The sequence below is a fragment of the Triticum aestivum genome, chromosome 4B (genome assembly GCF_018294505.1).
Source record: "Triticum aestivum cultivar Chinese Spring chromosome 4B, IWGSC CS RefSeq v2.1, whole genome shotgun sequence".
NCBI lineage: Eukaryota > Viridiplantae > Streptophyta > Magnoliopsida > Poales > Poaceae > Triticum > Triticum aestivum.
Genome location: NC_057804.1, coordinates 518,555,327 through 518,572,130, shown reverse-complemented (window position 1 = coordinate 518,572,130; position 16,804 = coordinate 518,555,327).

Below are 16,804 nucleotides of genomic sequence, written 5' to 3'. Positions count from 1 at the left end.
TATGCATTATGTGTAGAACTAATCGACATGGAAAAACATCAGAAAAGAACATCTTTTGAGGATGGTCAGGTTGGAATTGAAACCACTATGGACAAGCTAAAAGAAAGTCATGTTCTCAACTCATATTTAGTGCAGACATTGCTAACAAAACTGCTGGAATTAGTACCTGGTAAAACTTCAGAAAATCTTTCAAAACTACTGCAATTAGTACCTGGTAAAACTTCAGAAAATCTTGAGTTAATTGCATGGAACTACCACTTCGGCACGTCGTAACGAATCAGTACCATTAGTCATTTTTTTGCCATGCAGTACCAGCTCAGAGCCTAAGTGTTGCAAAACGGTCTAAGCCATGCATAAACGCGTATTTACATTGTATTTGACCGTTGGGACCCGTGTGTCAGGAGCAAACTTGGCATATTTTTTTGCAGAAAACACCCTTGTTGTAAATTTAATCACTCAAAGCCCCGCCGCCTCCCCTGTCCACCGTCACCTCGACCTTGCCGACCTCCCCTCGCCGGAGACCAGTCGCTGGCTCGCCAGAGCACCGGTGCCCCTCTCCCTTCTCCTTTATTTCCTCTCCTCTTTGCTAGCTCGCCAGGGCAGTGGTGGTCGGCGACGCTGGTGGGACGCACAGGTTGGAGATGGTGGCGGCGTGGGCGTCGCCCAGATCTGGTGTTAGGCGATGAGGGTTGAGAGCCGCGCAGCGGCGTGGTCGCCGGTGCCCGAACGGGAAACCGGCGCTGGATTCGAACCCCGTCGCTGTGTGTCTCATCCCCGATTCCCAGATCCCCTCGAGGTAGACGAGCCAGCGTAGCATGGGCTGCAGGACGGCCCAATCACGGCCCAGTGAGGCCAGCATATTTTTTTTCTGAGGCCAGCACATTCTTTATCAATTTTTTTTGAATTATATGTTAGTACTATTTAGTGAAAAGCACCAGACCCACGCACGGCAAGTTTTTATGTGGGTTAGTACTATTTAGTGCCAAGCATGAACTTTTTTCTAAAATTTATGTGGATTAAAACACAAATGTAAGAAAATTCTATGTGTCTTCACTCAGGATCACACGAATGCACAATTATTATGCATCATCAATATATTTTTGAAATACACAATTAAACAAAATATATGCCCAACTCACAGTTACTGTATATATTTGTTGTATTTTTTTAATGCACAGTTATTCAAAAAAAATGATACATGTACTAAAAATTATTGTGTAATCGTAATAAATTTTATAATGCATGACGAACATTTTATAAAATACATTTACAATTTTTAAATACGCGTTCAACATTTCCCAAAAATGTTCTGAACATTTTTTTCTTCAAATGCACAAACACTTTATTTACCTTTCAGAGTAATTTTAAATTTTTTTAACATCAACCAAAAATAAGGTAGAGACCAGCAGGTTTATTCTTCAGACATTATATATTATAAAATGTTCAATATATATACGATGAACTTTTTAATATATTATGCAATGAACATATTTTCAATTATACGGCGCGACAAACTTTTTTAATGTCATATACTCTCTCAGTTCAGAATGACTTGTCGCAGAAATGGATGTATCTAGACGTATTTTAGTTCCAGATATATTCATTTCCGAGACAAGTAATTCCGAACGGAGGGAGTAATATTTTTGTTAGTATCATATAAAAACTGGAACGGCACGGAGTTTAAAGACGTATACGCGTACGTTGACGCATAGGATGCGCAAGCAAACGAGCGCGGGATCGAGATTTCCGGCGGACGGGCGCGCGATTTTCTACTTTCTAGAAAAAACCGAATGGCGCAATGTACAGAAAATATTACGCGTGCTTGTTACCGCAAAAGGAGTAGTGGCGCAGCGGCAGCGAGCTTCCACCTCTGACGGCATGTCTCGAGTTCGAACCACAGGCGGCACGAGCGCGGGCTGTTATTTCCTGAAAAATGTGTGTTTTGTGGCTAGGCCTTTTTTTAACACACAGAGGATATACACGTGATTAAATAAAAAGTAAGGGTTCTTTTTGTAAAAGAGCATGCCACGTCAGCCCCTGACACACGGGTCCCAGCGATCAGATACACCGTCAGTACACGTTTATACGTGGCTTAGACCGTTATGCAATACTTAGGTTCTGAGCTGGTACTGCACGACAAAAAAAATAACTAATGGTGCTGGTACTGCACGACAAAAAAAATAACTAATGGTACTGATTCGTTACGACGTGGCAATGCCTTTTTTAAACACACAGAGGATATATACGTGATTAAATAAAAAGTAAGGGTTCTTTTTGTAAAAGAGCATGCCACGTCAGCCCCTGACACACGGGTCCCAGCGATCAGATACACCATCAGTACACGTTTATACGTGGCTTAGACCGTTATGCAATACTTAGGCTCTGAGTTGGTACTGCACGGCAAAAAAAATAACTAATGGTACTGATTCGTTACGACGTGCCGAAGTGTGATAGTTCCCTGCAATTAACTCGAAAATCTTTCAATTGTAAGTGTGCACGTATAGTGCACGCCATGTGCCACGTAAAGTGCTTCCTTTTTTCTCGAGCAAGTGAAGTATACACAACCAAATATGGCCTGATGTATTTATGGTTTCATAGAGATATGCCCATACAGTTGTTTTCATCATTAAACACATCACAACTACACAAGGTAGCAATGGAAATTACAGCAAGTAATTGATGCATTTCTTAATTTGAAAAATGTGTGTTTTGTGGCAAGGCCTTTTTTTAACACACAGAGGATATATACATGATTAAATAAAAAGTAAGGGTTCTTTTTGTAAAAGAGCATGCCACGTTAGCCCCTGACACACGGGTCCCAGCGATCAGATACACCGTCAGTACACGTTTATACGTGGCTTAGACCGTTTTGCAATACTTAGGCTCTGAGCTGGTACTGCACGGCAAAAAAATGACTAATGGTACTGATTCGTTACGACGTGCCGAAGTGTGGTAGTTTCCTGCAATTAACTCGAAAATCTTCCAATTGTAAGTGTGCACGTATAGTGCACGCCATGTGCCACGTAAAGTGCTTCCTTTTTTCTCGAGCAAGTGAAGTATACACAACCAAATATGGCCTGATGTATTTATGGTTTCATAGAGATATGCCCATACAGTTGTTTTCATCATTAAACACATCATAAGTACATAAGGTAGCAATGGAAATTACAACAAGCAATTGAGGCATTTCTTAATTTGATGTTTAGCAAAAAAATCAAACATTCTTAAGCCAACAGCTATGAACAAAAAATTGTTCCGAGACAATTTAACAAAATTTTGTCTCTCCACAGAAAACAGAAGTGTAAACTATGGCACGGAAAATAAGATGGTGCAACCAACAAACTGGTACTTACATGTGACTGCTATATACAAAGGAATGGATCACAGCTCACATCTCCATAATAGCATTTTGACACATCGTTGACTTTTTATTTACTACCAAGTCTAATGTTCAATAGTTGCCTTCTCAAATTTGAACTTCCATTCCTTGTATTTCTTTGATTCCTCGTAGTCCCTCTTGCACTTCCACACGAGCGCCTCACGATAATCAAGGTAGTGGATATCGTCGACCATGTGAAGCCCCCTCGTGAGCTGGATGTTCTCCTTCACCCCAGTAGCAACATTCATGGTGTGAGGGACAACCAAAAGATCAAAGGAGATACTATTAGTATTTATCCTCTAGGCACAATGAAAATTGAGATGTAAGTAAGAAGTTCTTCTACATTCAGCTTTGGGCACAGGTTACCCGTGTGGATCTAAACCCGGACGTCATGGACGTGATTAGTTGGGCCTGGGAGCTGGATGGGAGGTACTCATGTCGGTCTGCGTACATGGCCAGGTTTTGGGGCAGGGAAGTGTCGCCGACGGCCGTCTTCACGTGGTCATCCAGGGCTTTGATTCGTCGTCGGTTCTTCACATGGCTAGCTGTTCAGAGTAGATGTTGGATGGCGGACCGGTTGGCCCGCCATGGCCTTGATCACCATGATGTTTTTCCCTTCTGCGCTCAGGAAGAGACCATTGGACATATTCTCTTGAACTGCGTCATGGCAAGGAAGGTGAGGAGTATTGTTTGTATGGCTTTGAACAAGCCGGGATGGGGTGCCAACAAGTGCAACAAACTTGGTGGAATGGCGCGGGAGAAGAACGGTGCAAGCAGGAGCATGAAGGAGCTACCGACGATGCTTGATGGTGCAATGATCTTAAGCGATGAACTGATGAACTGATATTGAATCACTTTAAACAATGATTCATAGAGCAACCTTTAGTTTTGTTGAGTTGGCATACATTCATATCATGCTTCTGCATTGTATCTTCCACATAAATTGTAGCCAATCAAAGGTTATGGAGTAAATTGCATAAAACCACCACTTTGAGGGCTAGGTCTGTGAGAAACACTAGGATACATTTTCGCTGCAGAAAATACCACATCTCTCGTAATGGTCTTGCAAAAACCACTGATCGGCATATCTGGCTCTGTTATGTGAGATTATGACAGATGAGCCCCTTTTTTGCCTATGTGGCGTAACATTTTGTGCTAGATCAATTTTAGTCTAAATTTACAAACTAGTCCATATATTTTGCACAGACACCCCTAAATCAAATAGAAAAAAGCAATCAGCTCCCTCCCCTTCTTCCCGTCTCCTTCCTCCCTCTGCTCTCTTTCCCCCGCCGGCGAGGGCCTGCAGCCGCCCACCGGAGCAAGCAGCAGCGACGGAGCTCCAGCACCCCCCTCGTATTCCCGCCACGGCCGCCGTCCTCCCGAGCTCGAGATCGATCTAGGGAGATGGGGAAGCAGTGCGGGACGACAGTGGCTTGTAGAGCGGCGAGCGCGGGCGGAGCAGGGCGGGGGTGGCGCGGCTAGCATGGCAGCGGGTGCAGGCTAGCAGAGGCGGGCGCACGGCCGGGCAGAGGCGGGCGTGGTCGGGCAGGGAGGTGAGCGCAACCAGCCTGGAGCGCGGGCGACCGGACAGGAGGTGAGCGCGGCGGCGCAGGGGCACGCGCGGCAGGCCGGGAGGGGCGCGCACGGCCGGGACGGGAGTGCGGTGGCGGCTGACTGTGGTCGCCGGACAAGGAAGGCCCTGGGCAGCACAGGAGAAAATTGTTGAGGGGGTTTTCGCTTTTTTACGCATCTAGCATTTTTTTGGGTAAAACGTTATGTCACGTCAGCGAAAAGTGGGACCCATCTGTCATAAACGCGCTTAAACGAGCCAGATCCGCCGATCAGTGGTTTTTGCAAGACCATTACGCGAGATGTGGTGTTTTCTGCAGCGAAAATGTATCCTAGTGTTTTTCAAAAACCTAGCCCTCGAAGTGGTGGTTTTATGCAATTTACTCAAGGTTATGCCAGAATCTGTATCACATTTATAATGATTCTAGAAAACAAACCCTTCTCATTATCTACAACATGTAACTGAAGTAGAGAGTCCATTTCCCGCATCACTCACCATAAATATACAGTCTTTATTTTTTATGTAACTGAAAAACTCTTAACTTACCTTTACTATGTTTACCACGATTTGGGCATTTGCGAAAACCAGTTTCCTACCTGAATCATTTGACCAAATGCTCCTCTTAGTTCTTCATCCATATTACCCTTCAGTGAAGCAAATCACATTGGACGGTTTAGATGTATCAGAAAATAAGAATGCCATAGCAATTAGTAATTAACAGTCATGCTACTGAAAACTACACTTTGTCACGCACGCAACTGAACACAACAAAAAAGTCCATAGAACAAATAATCAGCGCCTCTACCTCAAGCACAACAGAACTGAAATGTTAAAAACTGCACACAACCAAAATGATAAAAGTTAAACCAATGTGATCGGAATCCAGTATGGGCTTTCAAAGTTGGCAACAAAGTTTCATACTGTACTTGGGTTTAACGAACCAAACTAACCAGTGCCAAGCTACAACACAACGTAAGAGAAATTGCCACTTCAGATGTAAGAGCAAATTAATCTTCCAGACAAGTACTACAATTTTTTTTTCATGTTACATCGTCAGCTAAAATAATAAAAATGTGATAAGTACTGCCACTTTTAATCTGACGATCAGTGAGCAACGTTTCGGAATTAAGATCAGTGACGACGGAGAATATCCATATGCTCCCAAATTATACCTCGTGTGTTCCTACAGACCTAATGTACAAGCCATGCTACTATCTTCCTCTAGACAAGCATCATTTCTGAACCTTTAGTGACATGAAAAGTTTGACAGAAAGCTCGATTAAGGGAATTTCATTGTACCTATTTTTTATAACTTTCCAAACCACAACGGATAGGGATCGTAGAACTACAAACAATTATACCGAACATACATCTGTATAACCATGTATTTAATTGACTAAAAATCTGCAAGACATTCAGCAAAACGTGCATTCTTTTGCATCGAACTTAGTCTGGCAAAGATATGTAGAGGTAATTGCTTAAAATATTTATAGGACCTTATTCGACTGATACCGACAGCTTGAGCCAGTTAAATCACTAATGACAATACAAAATATGATGAAATCGATCTTTATAAGTGATTTCAGGATCGATTTCAGGTAACCAATGAGAACATATGCCATTGAAATAAAGTCGATGAACTGTTACTTGAATTGGATAAAGGACCATCTTTTATGATGATTAGAGCGGGTTTTTCGTAGCTGGGGCTACGCGGTACCCTCTATCTCAGCCTTCCATTCACACCCATGTTTTATTGAGATTTGTGCACACAACAGTTGGCTCTGAACAATTAATCCTTAATCTTCTGGCTGAAAGTCTACGAAAGCCTAACTCTGGGCGGGCCATGATAGACCACTGTTCACGACATGAATTGACATGCGCCTACAACTGTCTTGGCCCACTCACCGCTTTATTGCCCGGATCGACGCCTCTGCTCTCGTGCTTCCCATTCGAATATCTCTCCTCTTCCCCTCCGCCATGAACGAGGACACACCCTCCTCCTCCATCCTCGTCTTCCCCTCCGCCATGAAGGAGGTCGCACCCTCCTCCTCCACGCTCCACTTCCCCTCCGGCATGAACGAGGACGAACCCTCCTCCTCCACCCTCCTCTTCCCCTCCGCCATGAACGAGGTCAGACCCGGCATGGTTTTGGATCTCGACGAGCCGCGTCCTATGTGGCGGATTGACCGGGCGCATCCGCGAGCTCTCATATCCTGTTTACATCTGATCTCAATACTCCCTTCCTCTAGGTGAGTAAGTCATCTTACGTTGTGCACCGTGACCAAGGTGGAGGGGAAAACGAGAGACCTTAATGTTTATTTGCTAATTAATAGCACTGCATGCAATGAATTAACCACTGCATATCGTGTTTGGTAGTCTCAAGTCATTAAAAGCATGCCCACCCCTCATCTCTTATTGGTTGATATGTCAAGAAACAAGAAACGAGGTAGAAGTTAGTGCACCGCGCATAAGTGTTCTGGAATTATTTGATTTTCGTAAGATGACTCGCACACCTAGACAGAGGGAGTACGAGGGTTTGCGGATAATCCACATATATAGAAAGGATATAAAGGGTTTGATCGGGTCATTTTTTTTCCTTCTCTTTTTATTCGGTCACTGACGGGGTGTCCGAGGAGGATTTGAGGAGGCAGGGTGTAGATGGTCGGTGCAGCTAGCCGAAAGGACACACGAGTCTGCTCCACCGGACCTCCTTCCACCTCCTAGAATTCTGGCTCCTAGTTTATTGCTGGTGCGTTTTCTTTTTGGAAAATTATTGCTAGTATACGTGTGTCTGCTCGTATTCCATCCCGCCTCCTAGAATTCCTGGAACAGAGTTATTTACCCACCAGTCCACCGATGATCTCTACAGTATATAAACACTCGCAATTGCCTCGGCATCTCGTCCCATTCCCAGCTGGAAATGCACTCATAATGCCGAAGCAGATCCTCCACGACGCCCAGGGTGCTCCGCGGCGTCGCCGGCTCCGACTTCCGCTGCAATGGCTGCGGCTGCAACGGAGCAGGTTTCCGCTACCGCTGCGACGCCTGCGACTTCAACCTGCACGAGTTCTGCGCGACGTGCCCGCCGACCGCGCTCCTTCCTTTCCACGGGCAGCACCCGCTGACGTTCGAGCCGGCCGTGGCCTCCGACTATGGCCGCGTCTGCGACCTGTGCGAGACGCGCATCCACGGCATGCACTACCGCTGCCGCGCGACCGACTTCGACGTGCACCCTGTCTGCTCCCAGCTGCCAGCCGTGGCCGTCTCGCCGTTGCACCCGGAGCATCTCGTCGTCCTCACCCTAACCATGGCAGAGGCAACGAAGTGCATGTACTGTAGCACTGACTGCTCCTGGAGCTACAGGTGCAGTCCCTGTGGGGTCAACTTGCACCCCAGGTGCCTGCTGGGGTCTGACGAGACACCGCTTGGCATTCCCAAAGCCGCCTCTCCCGCGGATTCTTCTTCTGATGAAGCCTCCGACTAGCATTGAGCGAGCTGGTTCCTGATGAGTGATGACATCTAAGTCAAATGTCGTGGAGTCTGATCTACAGTATTCCCCGGCGTCACTGTGCTAGTGAGTTGGGTCATGGTGGCACGGGTCAGGCGCCGTGTCTGTTTGGTCAGTTACATGCTGTCACCTCCGTATTCGTACTGCAGCTGTTTGTACCACCGATTCAGCTGAATTTGGAGTTACTTTGCTACCTCTGTTTTTAAATATAATAAGACGTTTTGGTAGTTTATAGAAAGCAGTAACGGAGGGAGTAGAATAATTCCTAAGAATATGGAATTAGTTTCACTAAAATTCAGCACATGTACCGCTGCATTTCCATTATTTGAATGGATCTGGGATTTGGTTCATATGTATTACGATTATATTGAAATTTGTTAATAGGCCTTCGACCCAAAGCCCAATCAAAATTCTGAAATTCTCTTGGCCCATTAATGCACAGGTGTGAGTAGAACTAAAGTTTAGTCTCATCTCGCCGTGCCTAGGCCTGGGCATTCGGTATAAACCGAAAGTTCGGTTAGTATATTTCAGTATTTTTAAAATTTCGGTTACACAAAATACTAACCGAAAATGGCCCAAACTTTGAGAAAACCGAAACTTCGGTTAACCAATATTTCGGTTCGGTATTCAGTTTATACCGTACATACCGAAGACTTGTTCGTCAACGTGTTCGCCTCGGACCTCTGGCAGCTTACCCTATTATATAGCTGAGCTATCTGCGCCACTTCACATAGCTAGTCGATGTGGGACTAATCCCACGACCACATCACGGCTAGCTGGTTTGCTCACGTACAGGCAAACTGTATGGGCCACACAGTACAACACAAAAGGCCCAAAAAAGGTACGTCGCTTGCATGGGATGGGCTTATGGGAGTGATATCCCCCCTGCCGCGCGCAGGTCGCTGTCTGGCGCGTCTTTTTGGCGACGTGCACACGGGAGAAGCTTCTCTTACTCTGTAGTGCTTATACATTCGGTTTTTTGTTCGGTTACCCATGGTAAACCGAACCGAACAAAATCAGTTCGGTTAACAAAAGTAAAAACCGAATTTTTCATTGCATGTATTAAAAACCGAAAATTCGGTTTTTTCGGTTTCGGCTTCGGTTCGGTGTTCGGTTCGTCGGTTTTTATGCCCACCCCTAGCCGTGCCGCGGGTTGCGGGAATGAGCCGGCCGAGGACAGAGCTATGCACGTTGTCTATATTTTTGCTGCTCGGGAAAAATTAATGACTCGTTAATAATTAACGGACGCGTTAATTACTGAACCGTTTTTGATTCTTTTGGATCACGACTCGGACGTGAGGTTTACTCCCACGACCTATCTGGCCCGCATTATATTGATGTCTACCCGCCGCCGCATCATATGGTTTCGCAACACCGTTCCAGATCATTGCGCCGCCACGCAAGTCTTCTTCATCCCTCCTTTCGGCGTGCATCGCGAGAAGGGACAACAGGCCCAGATCCTGTATGGGAGAGGGACGATCAGGTTTTTGGGAAGCGTACTCGCGCGACTGCTGGCAACGACAACTTCGTCGATGACGACTTCTTCCCCAACCTCGGCAACCTCTTCCTCAACGACATGGGCGACAACCTCAACGCCAACGGTGCTGCTCCCATTGCACCGTATGTGATTCTGTCCTTCCTGTTCGAGATCGTGGTAGAATTCATATTTCTAGTCTGTGCCCTAGATTCAATCTGTTCATGTACTAGTCCACATGTTTAGTTTAATCTATGTTATTGTTGTCATGATTTATTTTGTGTTTATTCGGATTAAACCTCGTAGTAATTTGCTCATATATTCAACAAACCAAAAACCTGATTATGGGCAATTTACTCCAAATGGTTTGCTGCGCATCAGCCCGCCTACCTTTAAGGGGGTGCAATATAAGAGGTGGTGCACGAGAGCAGTTTACTGGTTCAGACCATGTACTGGTATGACGCCACCAAGGGCAAGCCCGAGGGCAATCTTAATCCTGCACAGCAGGAAGCTTTTCAGAAGATCGATACCCTCTTATGCACCCTTCTGAGTGTTCTTGACAATTCCATTGTGGATTCATATATGTCGTTTGACAACGGCAAGGACATGTGGGCTGCGCTCGAGGCCAAGTTTGGGGCCTCAGACGCCGGCAGCGAGTTGTACGTCGAGCAATTCTATGACTACAAGATGACTGATGAGCGCTCTGTTGTCCAACAAGCTCATGAGATACAACCGCTCGCAAAGGAACTAGAGTACTTCAAGTGTGTGTTGCCGGACAAATTTGTTGCCGGAGGCATCATTGCCAAGCTTCCACCTTCGTGGAACAATTTTGCTACTTCCCTGAATCACGAGAGATAGGATTTTTCCGTTTTGGATCTCATTGGTACTCTTGATGTTGAAGAGAAGGCGAGAGCAAAAGACACACGTGCTCGAGTTGCTGAGGGAGCTTCTAGTGCCCACATGGTACAAAAGAAGAACTTTCAGCCCAACAAGTTCAAAAACAACAAGAACAAAACTCAGCGCAAAGGCAATTTTGATGCAAAGAACAAGCCGTCACACCAACTTCAAGAAGAATTCTCATAAGGGGAAGAGACTTTGCCATGTCTACGGTGATCCTAATCACTGGGCTCCGAGATGTCCTAACCACTTTGAGGAGTGCGAACATCAGAAGAGCGACAAGTCCGCTAATGTTGTCATCGGTGATACTGATATGAAGGAATCTGGGTACGATATTTTTTCTACCATCCTCTCAGTATTTCAATCTCCTGATTGGTTAATTGACACCGGTGCCAATGTACATGTTTGTGCTGACAACTCCATGTTTTCTTCTTAGCAGGTCACAGGGACTTCTCCCGTGTTGATGGGGAATGGGTCACATGCCATTGTTCGAGGTATCGGTACGGTCGATCTAAAGTTTACTTTGGGAAAGAACGTGCGACTGAAGAATGTTCATCATGTGTCGTCCATCAATAAGAATCTCGTCAGCGGTTCCCATTTATGTTGAGATGGTTTTAAGTTGTTTTTTGAGTCCAATAAAGTTGTAATTTTTAAGTGTGGACAATTTGTTGGAAAAGGTTATGAGTGCAGAGGGTTTTTCCGTCTGTCTTTGTCAGATATTTGCACTATAGTTACTAATAATGTTTGCCACGATGATGAGTCTAATATCCGGCATTCACGACTTTGTCATATTAACTTTGGTTGCATGACGCGACTAGCCAATATGAGTTTAGTTCCGAAATTCCCTACTATCAAAGGCTCCAAGTGCCAAGTTAATGGAAATATGCCCTAGAGGCAACAATGGAATGGTTATTATTATATTTCCTTATTCATGATCAAGGTCTATTATTCATGCTAGAATTGTATTGATTGGAAACTTAAATACATATGTGAATACATAAACAAATACCGTGTCCCTAGTAAGCCTCTACTAGACTAGCTCGTTGATCAAAGATGGTTAAGGTTTCCTAACCATAGACATGTGTTGTCATTTGATAACGGAATCACATCATTAGGAGAATGATGTGATGGACAAGACCCATCCATTAGCTTAGCATAATGATCGTTCAATTTATTGGTATTGCTTTCTTCATGTCAAATACATATTCCTTCGACTATGAGATTATGCAACTCCCGAATACCGGAGGAATACCTTGTGTGCTACCAAACGTCACAACATAACTGGGTGATCATAAGGATGCTCTACAGGTATCTCCGAAGGTGTTTGTTGAGTTGGCATAGATCAAGATTAGGATTTGTCACTCCAAGTATCGGAGAGGTATCTCTGGGCCCTCTTGGTAATACACATCATAAGAAGCCTTGCAAGCAAAGGAACAATGAGTTAGTTACGAGATGTTGTATTACAAAACGAGTAAAGAGACTTGCCAGTAACGAGATTGAACTAGGTATAGAGATACCGACGATCGAATCTCGGGCAAGTAACATACCGATGGACAAAGGGAATTATGTATGTTGTCATAACGGTTCGACCGATAAAGATCTTCATAGAATATGTAGGAGCCAATATGGGCATTCAGGTTCCGTTGGTTATTGACTGGAGAGGTGTCTCGGTCATGTCTACATAGTTCTTGAACCCGTAGGGTCCGCACGCTTAACGTTCGTTGACGATATAGTGTTATATGAGTTATATGATTTGGGGACCGAATGTTCTTCGGAGTCCCGGATGATACCACGGACATGACGAGGAGTCTTGAAATGGTCGAGAGGTAAAGATTGATATATAGGACGATGGTATTCGGACACCGGAAGAGTTTCGGGATGCACCAGGTAGTCATCGGGTCACCGGAAGGGGTTTCGGACACCCCCGGTAGGTGTATGGGCTTAATGGGCCAAGGAGGGGATAGACCAGCCCACAGGGGGCTGGTGCCCCCCTCTCCCTGGCCGGCCAGCCCTAGGGAAGGAAAGCGGGGAGGGCTATCCCCTCCTGCCTTTCCCTTCTCATGCGAGAAAGGAAAGGGGGGCCTCCCTCCCTTGCCTTTCCCCCACACCTATACATGGTAGGGGGCGCCGCTTGGGAGGAGACCCCAAGTAGGATTCGGCCTGCTTGGGGTGCCCTCCTGGTTGCTCCCTCCTGCCCCCACCTATACATATGTGGGAGGGGGGCGCCTAGCACACCAGAACATTATCTTAGCCGTGTGTGGCGCCCCCCTCCATCGTTTACACCCCCGGTCATATTTTTCCTAGTGCTTAGGCGAAGCCCTGCAGAGATAGCTTCACCATCACTGTCACCACGCCGTTGTGCTGCTGGAACTCATCTACTACCTTGCCATCTTGCTGGATCAAGAAGGCGGAGGACGTCACCGAGCTAAACGTGTGCTGAACGCGGAGGTGTCGTACGTTCGGTACTTGATCGGTTGGAGCGCGAAGAAGTTCGACTACATCAACCGCGTTGTTAAACGCTTCCGCTTACAGTCTGCGAGGGTACATAGACACACTCTCCCCTCTCGTTGCTATGCATCTCCATGGATAGATCTTGCGTGTGCGTATATTTTTTTTGTTTTCGATGCAACGTTTCCCAATGGTGGCATCCGAGCCATGTCTATACGTAGATGATATGCATGAGTAGAACACAAAGAGTTGTGGGCGGTGATAGTCATACTGCTGACCAACAACACCTTATTTTGATTCAGCGATATTGTGGGATGAAGCGGCCCGGACCAACCTTACATGTCCACGCACATGAGACCGGTTCCACCGACTGATATGCAACTAGTTTTGCATAAAGGTGGCTGGCGGGTGTTTGTTTCTCCTACTTTAGTTGAATCAAATTTGACTATGGCCGGTCCTTGAAGAAGGTTAAAACTGCAGACTCGATGAATCACCATTGTGGTTTTTGCGTAGGTAAGAACGGTTCTTGCTAGAAGCCCGTAGTAGCCATGTAAAACTTGCAACAACAAAGTAGAGGACGCCCAATTTATTTTTGCAGGGCATGTTATGATGAGATATGGTCAAGACATGATGTGATATATGTTGATGTATGAGATGATCATGTTTTGTAAATTTATCGGCAACCAGCGGGAGCCTTATGGTTGTCTCTTTATTGTATGAAATGCAAATGCCATTTAATTGCTTTACTTTATCACTATGCGTTAGCGATAGTTGTAGAAGCAATAATTGGCGAGACAACCACGACGCAACGATGGAGATCAAGGTGTCGAACCGGTGACGATGGAGATCATGACGATGCTTTGGAGATGGAGATCAATAGCACAAGATGATGATGGCCATATCATGCCACATATTTTGATTGCATGTGATGTTTATCCTTTATGCATCTTATTTTTCTTAGAATGGCGGTAGCATTATAAGATGATTCCTTCACTAAATTTCAAGATAAAAGTGTTCTCCCCAAGTATGCACCGTTGCTAAAGTTCGTCGTTTTGAAGCACCTCATGATTCGGGTGTGATAGACTCTACGTTCACATACAACGGGTGTAAGCCAGATTTAAACACGCGGAATACTGGGTTAAACTTGATGAGCCTAGCATGTACACACATGGTCACGGAACACTGGAGACCGAAAGGTCGAACTTGAGTCATATAGTAGATATGATCAACATAGAGATGTTCACTGTCGGTGTCAAAGCCGGCGGATCTCGGGTAGGGGGTCCTGAGCTGTGCGTCTAAGGTTGATGGTAACAGGAGACGGGGGACACAATGTTTACCCAGGTTTGGGCCCTCTCTATGGAGGTAATACCCTACTTCCTGCTTGATTGATCTTGATGAATATGAGTATTACAAGAGTTGATCTACCACAAGATCGTAACGGCTAAACCCTATAAGTCTAGCCTATGGGATTATGATTGTGTCCTATGGACTAAACCCTCCGGTTTATATAGACATTGGAGGGGGCTAGGGTTGTACAAAGTCAGTTACAGAGAAAGGAATCTACATATCCGAATCGCCAAGCTTGCCTTCCACGCAAAGGAGAGTCCCATCCGGACACGAGAAGAAGTCTTCTGTCTTGTATCTTCATAGCCCAACAGTCCGGCCCATGTATATAGTCCGGTTGTCCGAGGACCCCTTAATCCAGGACTCCCTTAGTAGCCCCTGAACTAGGCTTCAATGACGATGAGTCCGGCACGCAGATTGTCTTCGGCATTGCAAGGCGGGTTCCTCCTCCGATTACTCCACAATAGTCTTCGGACACTGAAAACATATCCGGCTCTGTAAAACAAATACCACACACAACCGTAGAGAGCACAATATTCCACGAGTCCAATCCGCTGACAACTTTTTGTAGCGTGACATAACGCCATTGCCCGGTCATTATTCGAACCGTTTTTAGCCTGCCGCTCCGTATTTCGAGGTGCGGTTTTATAGGCATGTCTTGTCAAAGCAGAGATCGTGTCCCCTTAGCACGGGATTCTCATCAATTCGGGCATGGGTAACCCAACCGTGTCATCTGCATGGCCCTTGGGGAATAGGCGAGTTTTAAGGCGATTGGGGAGGCGCATGACTTTTACTGCCTTTATAAAGGGATAAGGATTCACCCCTTTTTCACCCACGCCTTCTCCTTCCTCTGCCCATCCATTCCTGAGCTCCAGCGCCCAAGCTCTCACCTTTTCCGTCCAAAAAAAGCACTCCAACCATGTCCGGATCCGGAGCAGGAGGCAAGTGGATGGCCTCCTCTATCAAGGAGAAGGACATCACGAAGCTCCGGGAGGCCGGGTACCTGGCCAAGGAAATCGCCCGTCGGCTTCCGGCCAAGGGACACATCGTCCCCACCTCGGAGCCCCAGGAGAGGGTGGTGTCCATCTCACACTTCGTCTGCGAGCTGGGATTCCCTCTCCACCCGTTCGTACGCAGACTGATGTGCTACCACAGGCTGGACTTCCACGATCTGGCCCCCAACTCTATCCTCAACATCTCGGCATTTATTGTCGTGAGAGAGGCCTTCCTCCGCATCCCACCTCACTTTGGATTGTGGCTGAAGACCTTTAATGTGAAGCCAAAGGTGGTGAGCGGTCAGCAAGCAGAGTGCAGAGGCGCCATGGTGGGCAAGATGCACAATGTCACCTGGCCCGAAGGCTCCTTTGTGGAGACTGTCAAAGGGTGGCAGTCGGGGTGGTTCTACATCACAGAGCCGTGCAGCACCAACTGGGCAGCGGCTCCCACATTCCGGTCCGGAGTCCCGATGCGGCTTACCTCTTGGCAAGAGAAAGGCCTGACCTGGTCTTCCCCGGATGAGCTGACGGGGCTCTAGACGCGCGTCCAGAACATGATAAACAAGATAATCAAGCTCGTCAATGTGATCTAGGTGATGCTTGTTCGCCGGATCCTTCTGTGCCAACGCCAGACTTGCCATCTATGGGAGTTCAATCCGTCCAAGCATCAGACCTTACTGCAGCTCTTTGGCACCACGCACGAAGATATCTGGAAGGTGCTCTTCAAGGCCAACGAGGCGCCGCCACCCACGACCAAGGATCACGGGCATGACTTGACGCACCCTGCTAATCCGGTAAGTTCTTTCATGCTTTCAAGGTACACCCTTTACTTGCATACTCGAGGAAGGTGTCTAAGCCTCCCTATTGATCCTTTCAGACCTGGACAGAGATGGCGGAGTGGATTAACTGTCTGGCTCTGCTGCATGAAAACCCAGAAATCCCGCTTCTGACGAGGATGCTGGTTCCGGCACCTTATTAGGTGCCGGATAAGAAGGCCAGGAAGAAGGCCAAGGGGACTAGAGGTGGTCTCCGCCGCAAGGGCACTTTGGACGAGACGTCCAAAGACATCAAGACAGACTCCTCCATCGCCGAGGATGACGAGGAGGAGGAAGAAGAAGAAAGCCGACCCCCCTGCAGGGGGGGAGAAAGAAGAGGCCGACCTCCACATATATGGAGGCCAAGGCATCCA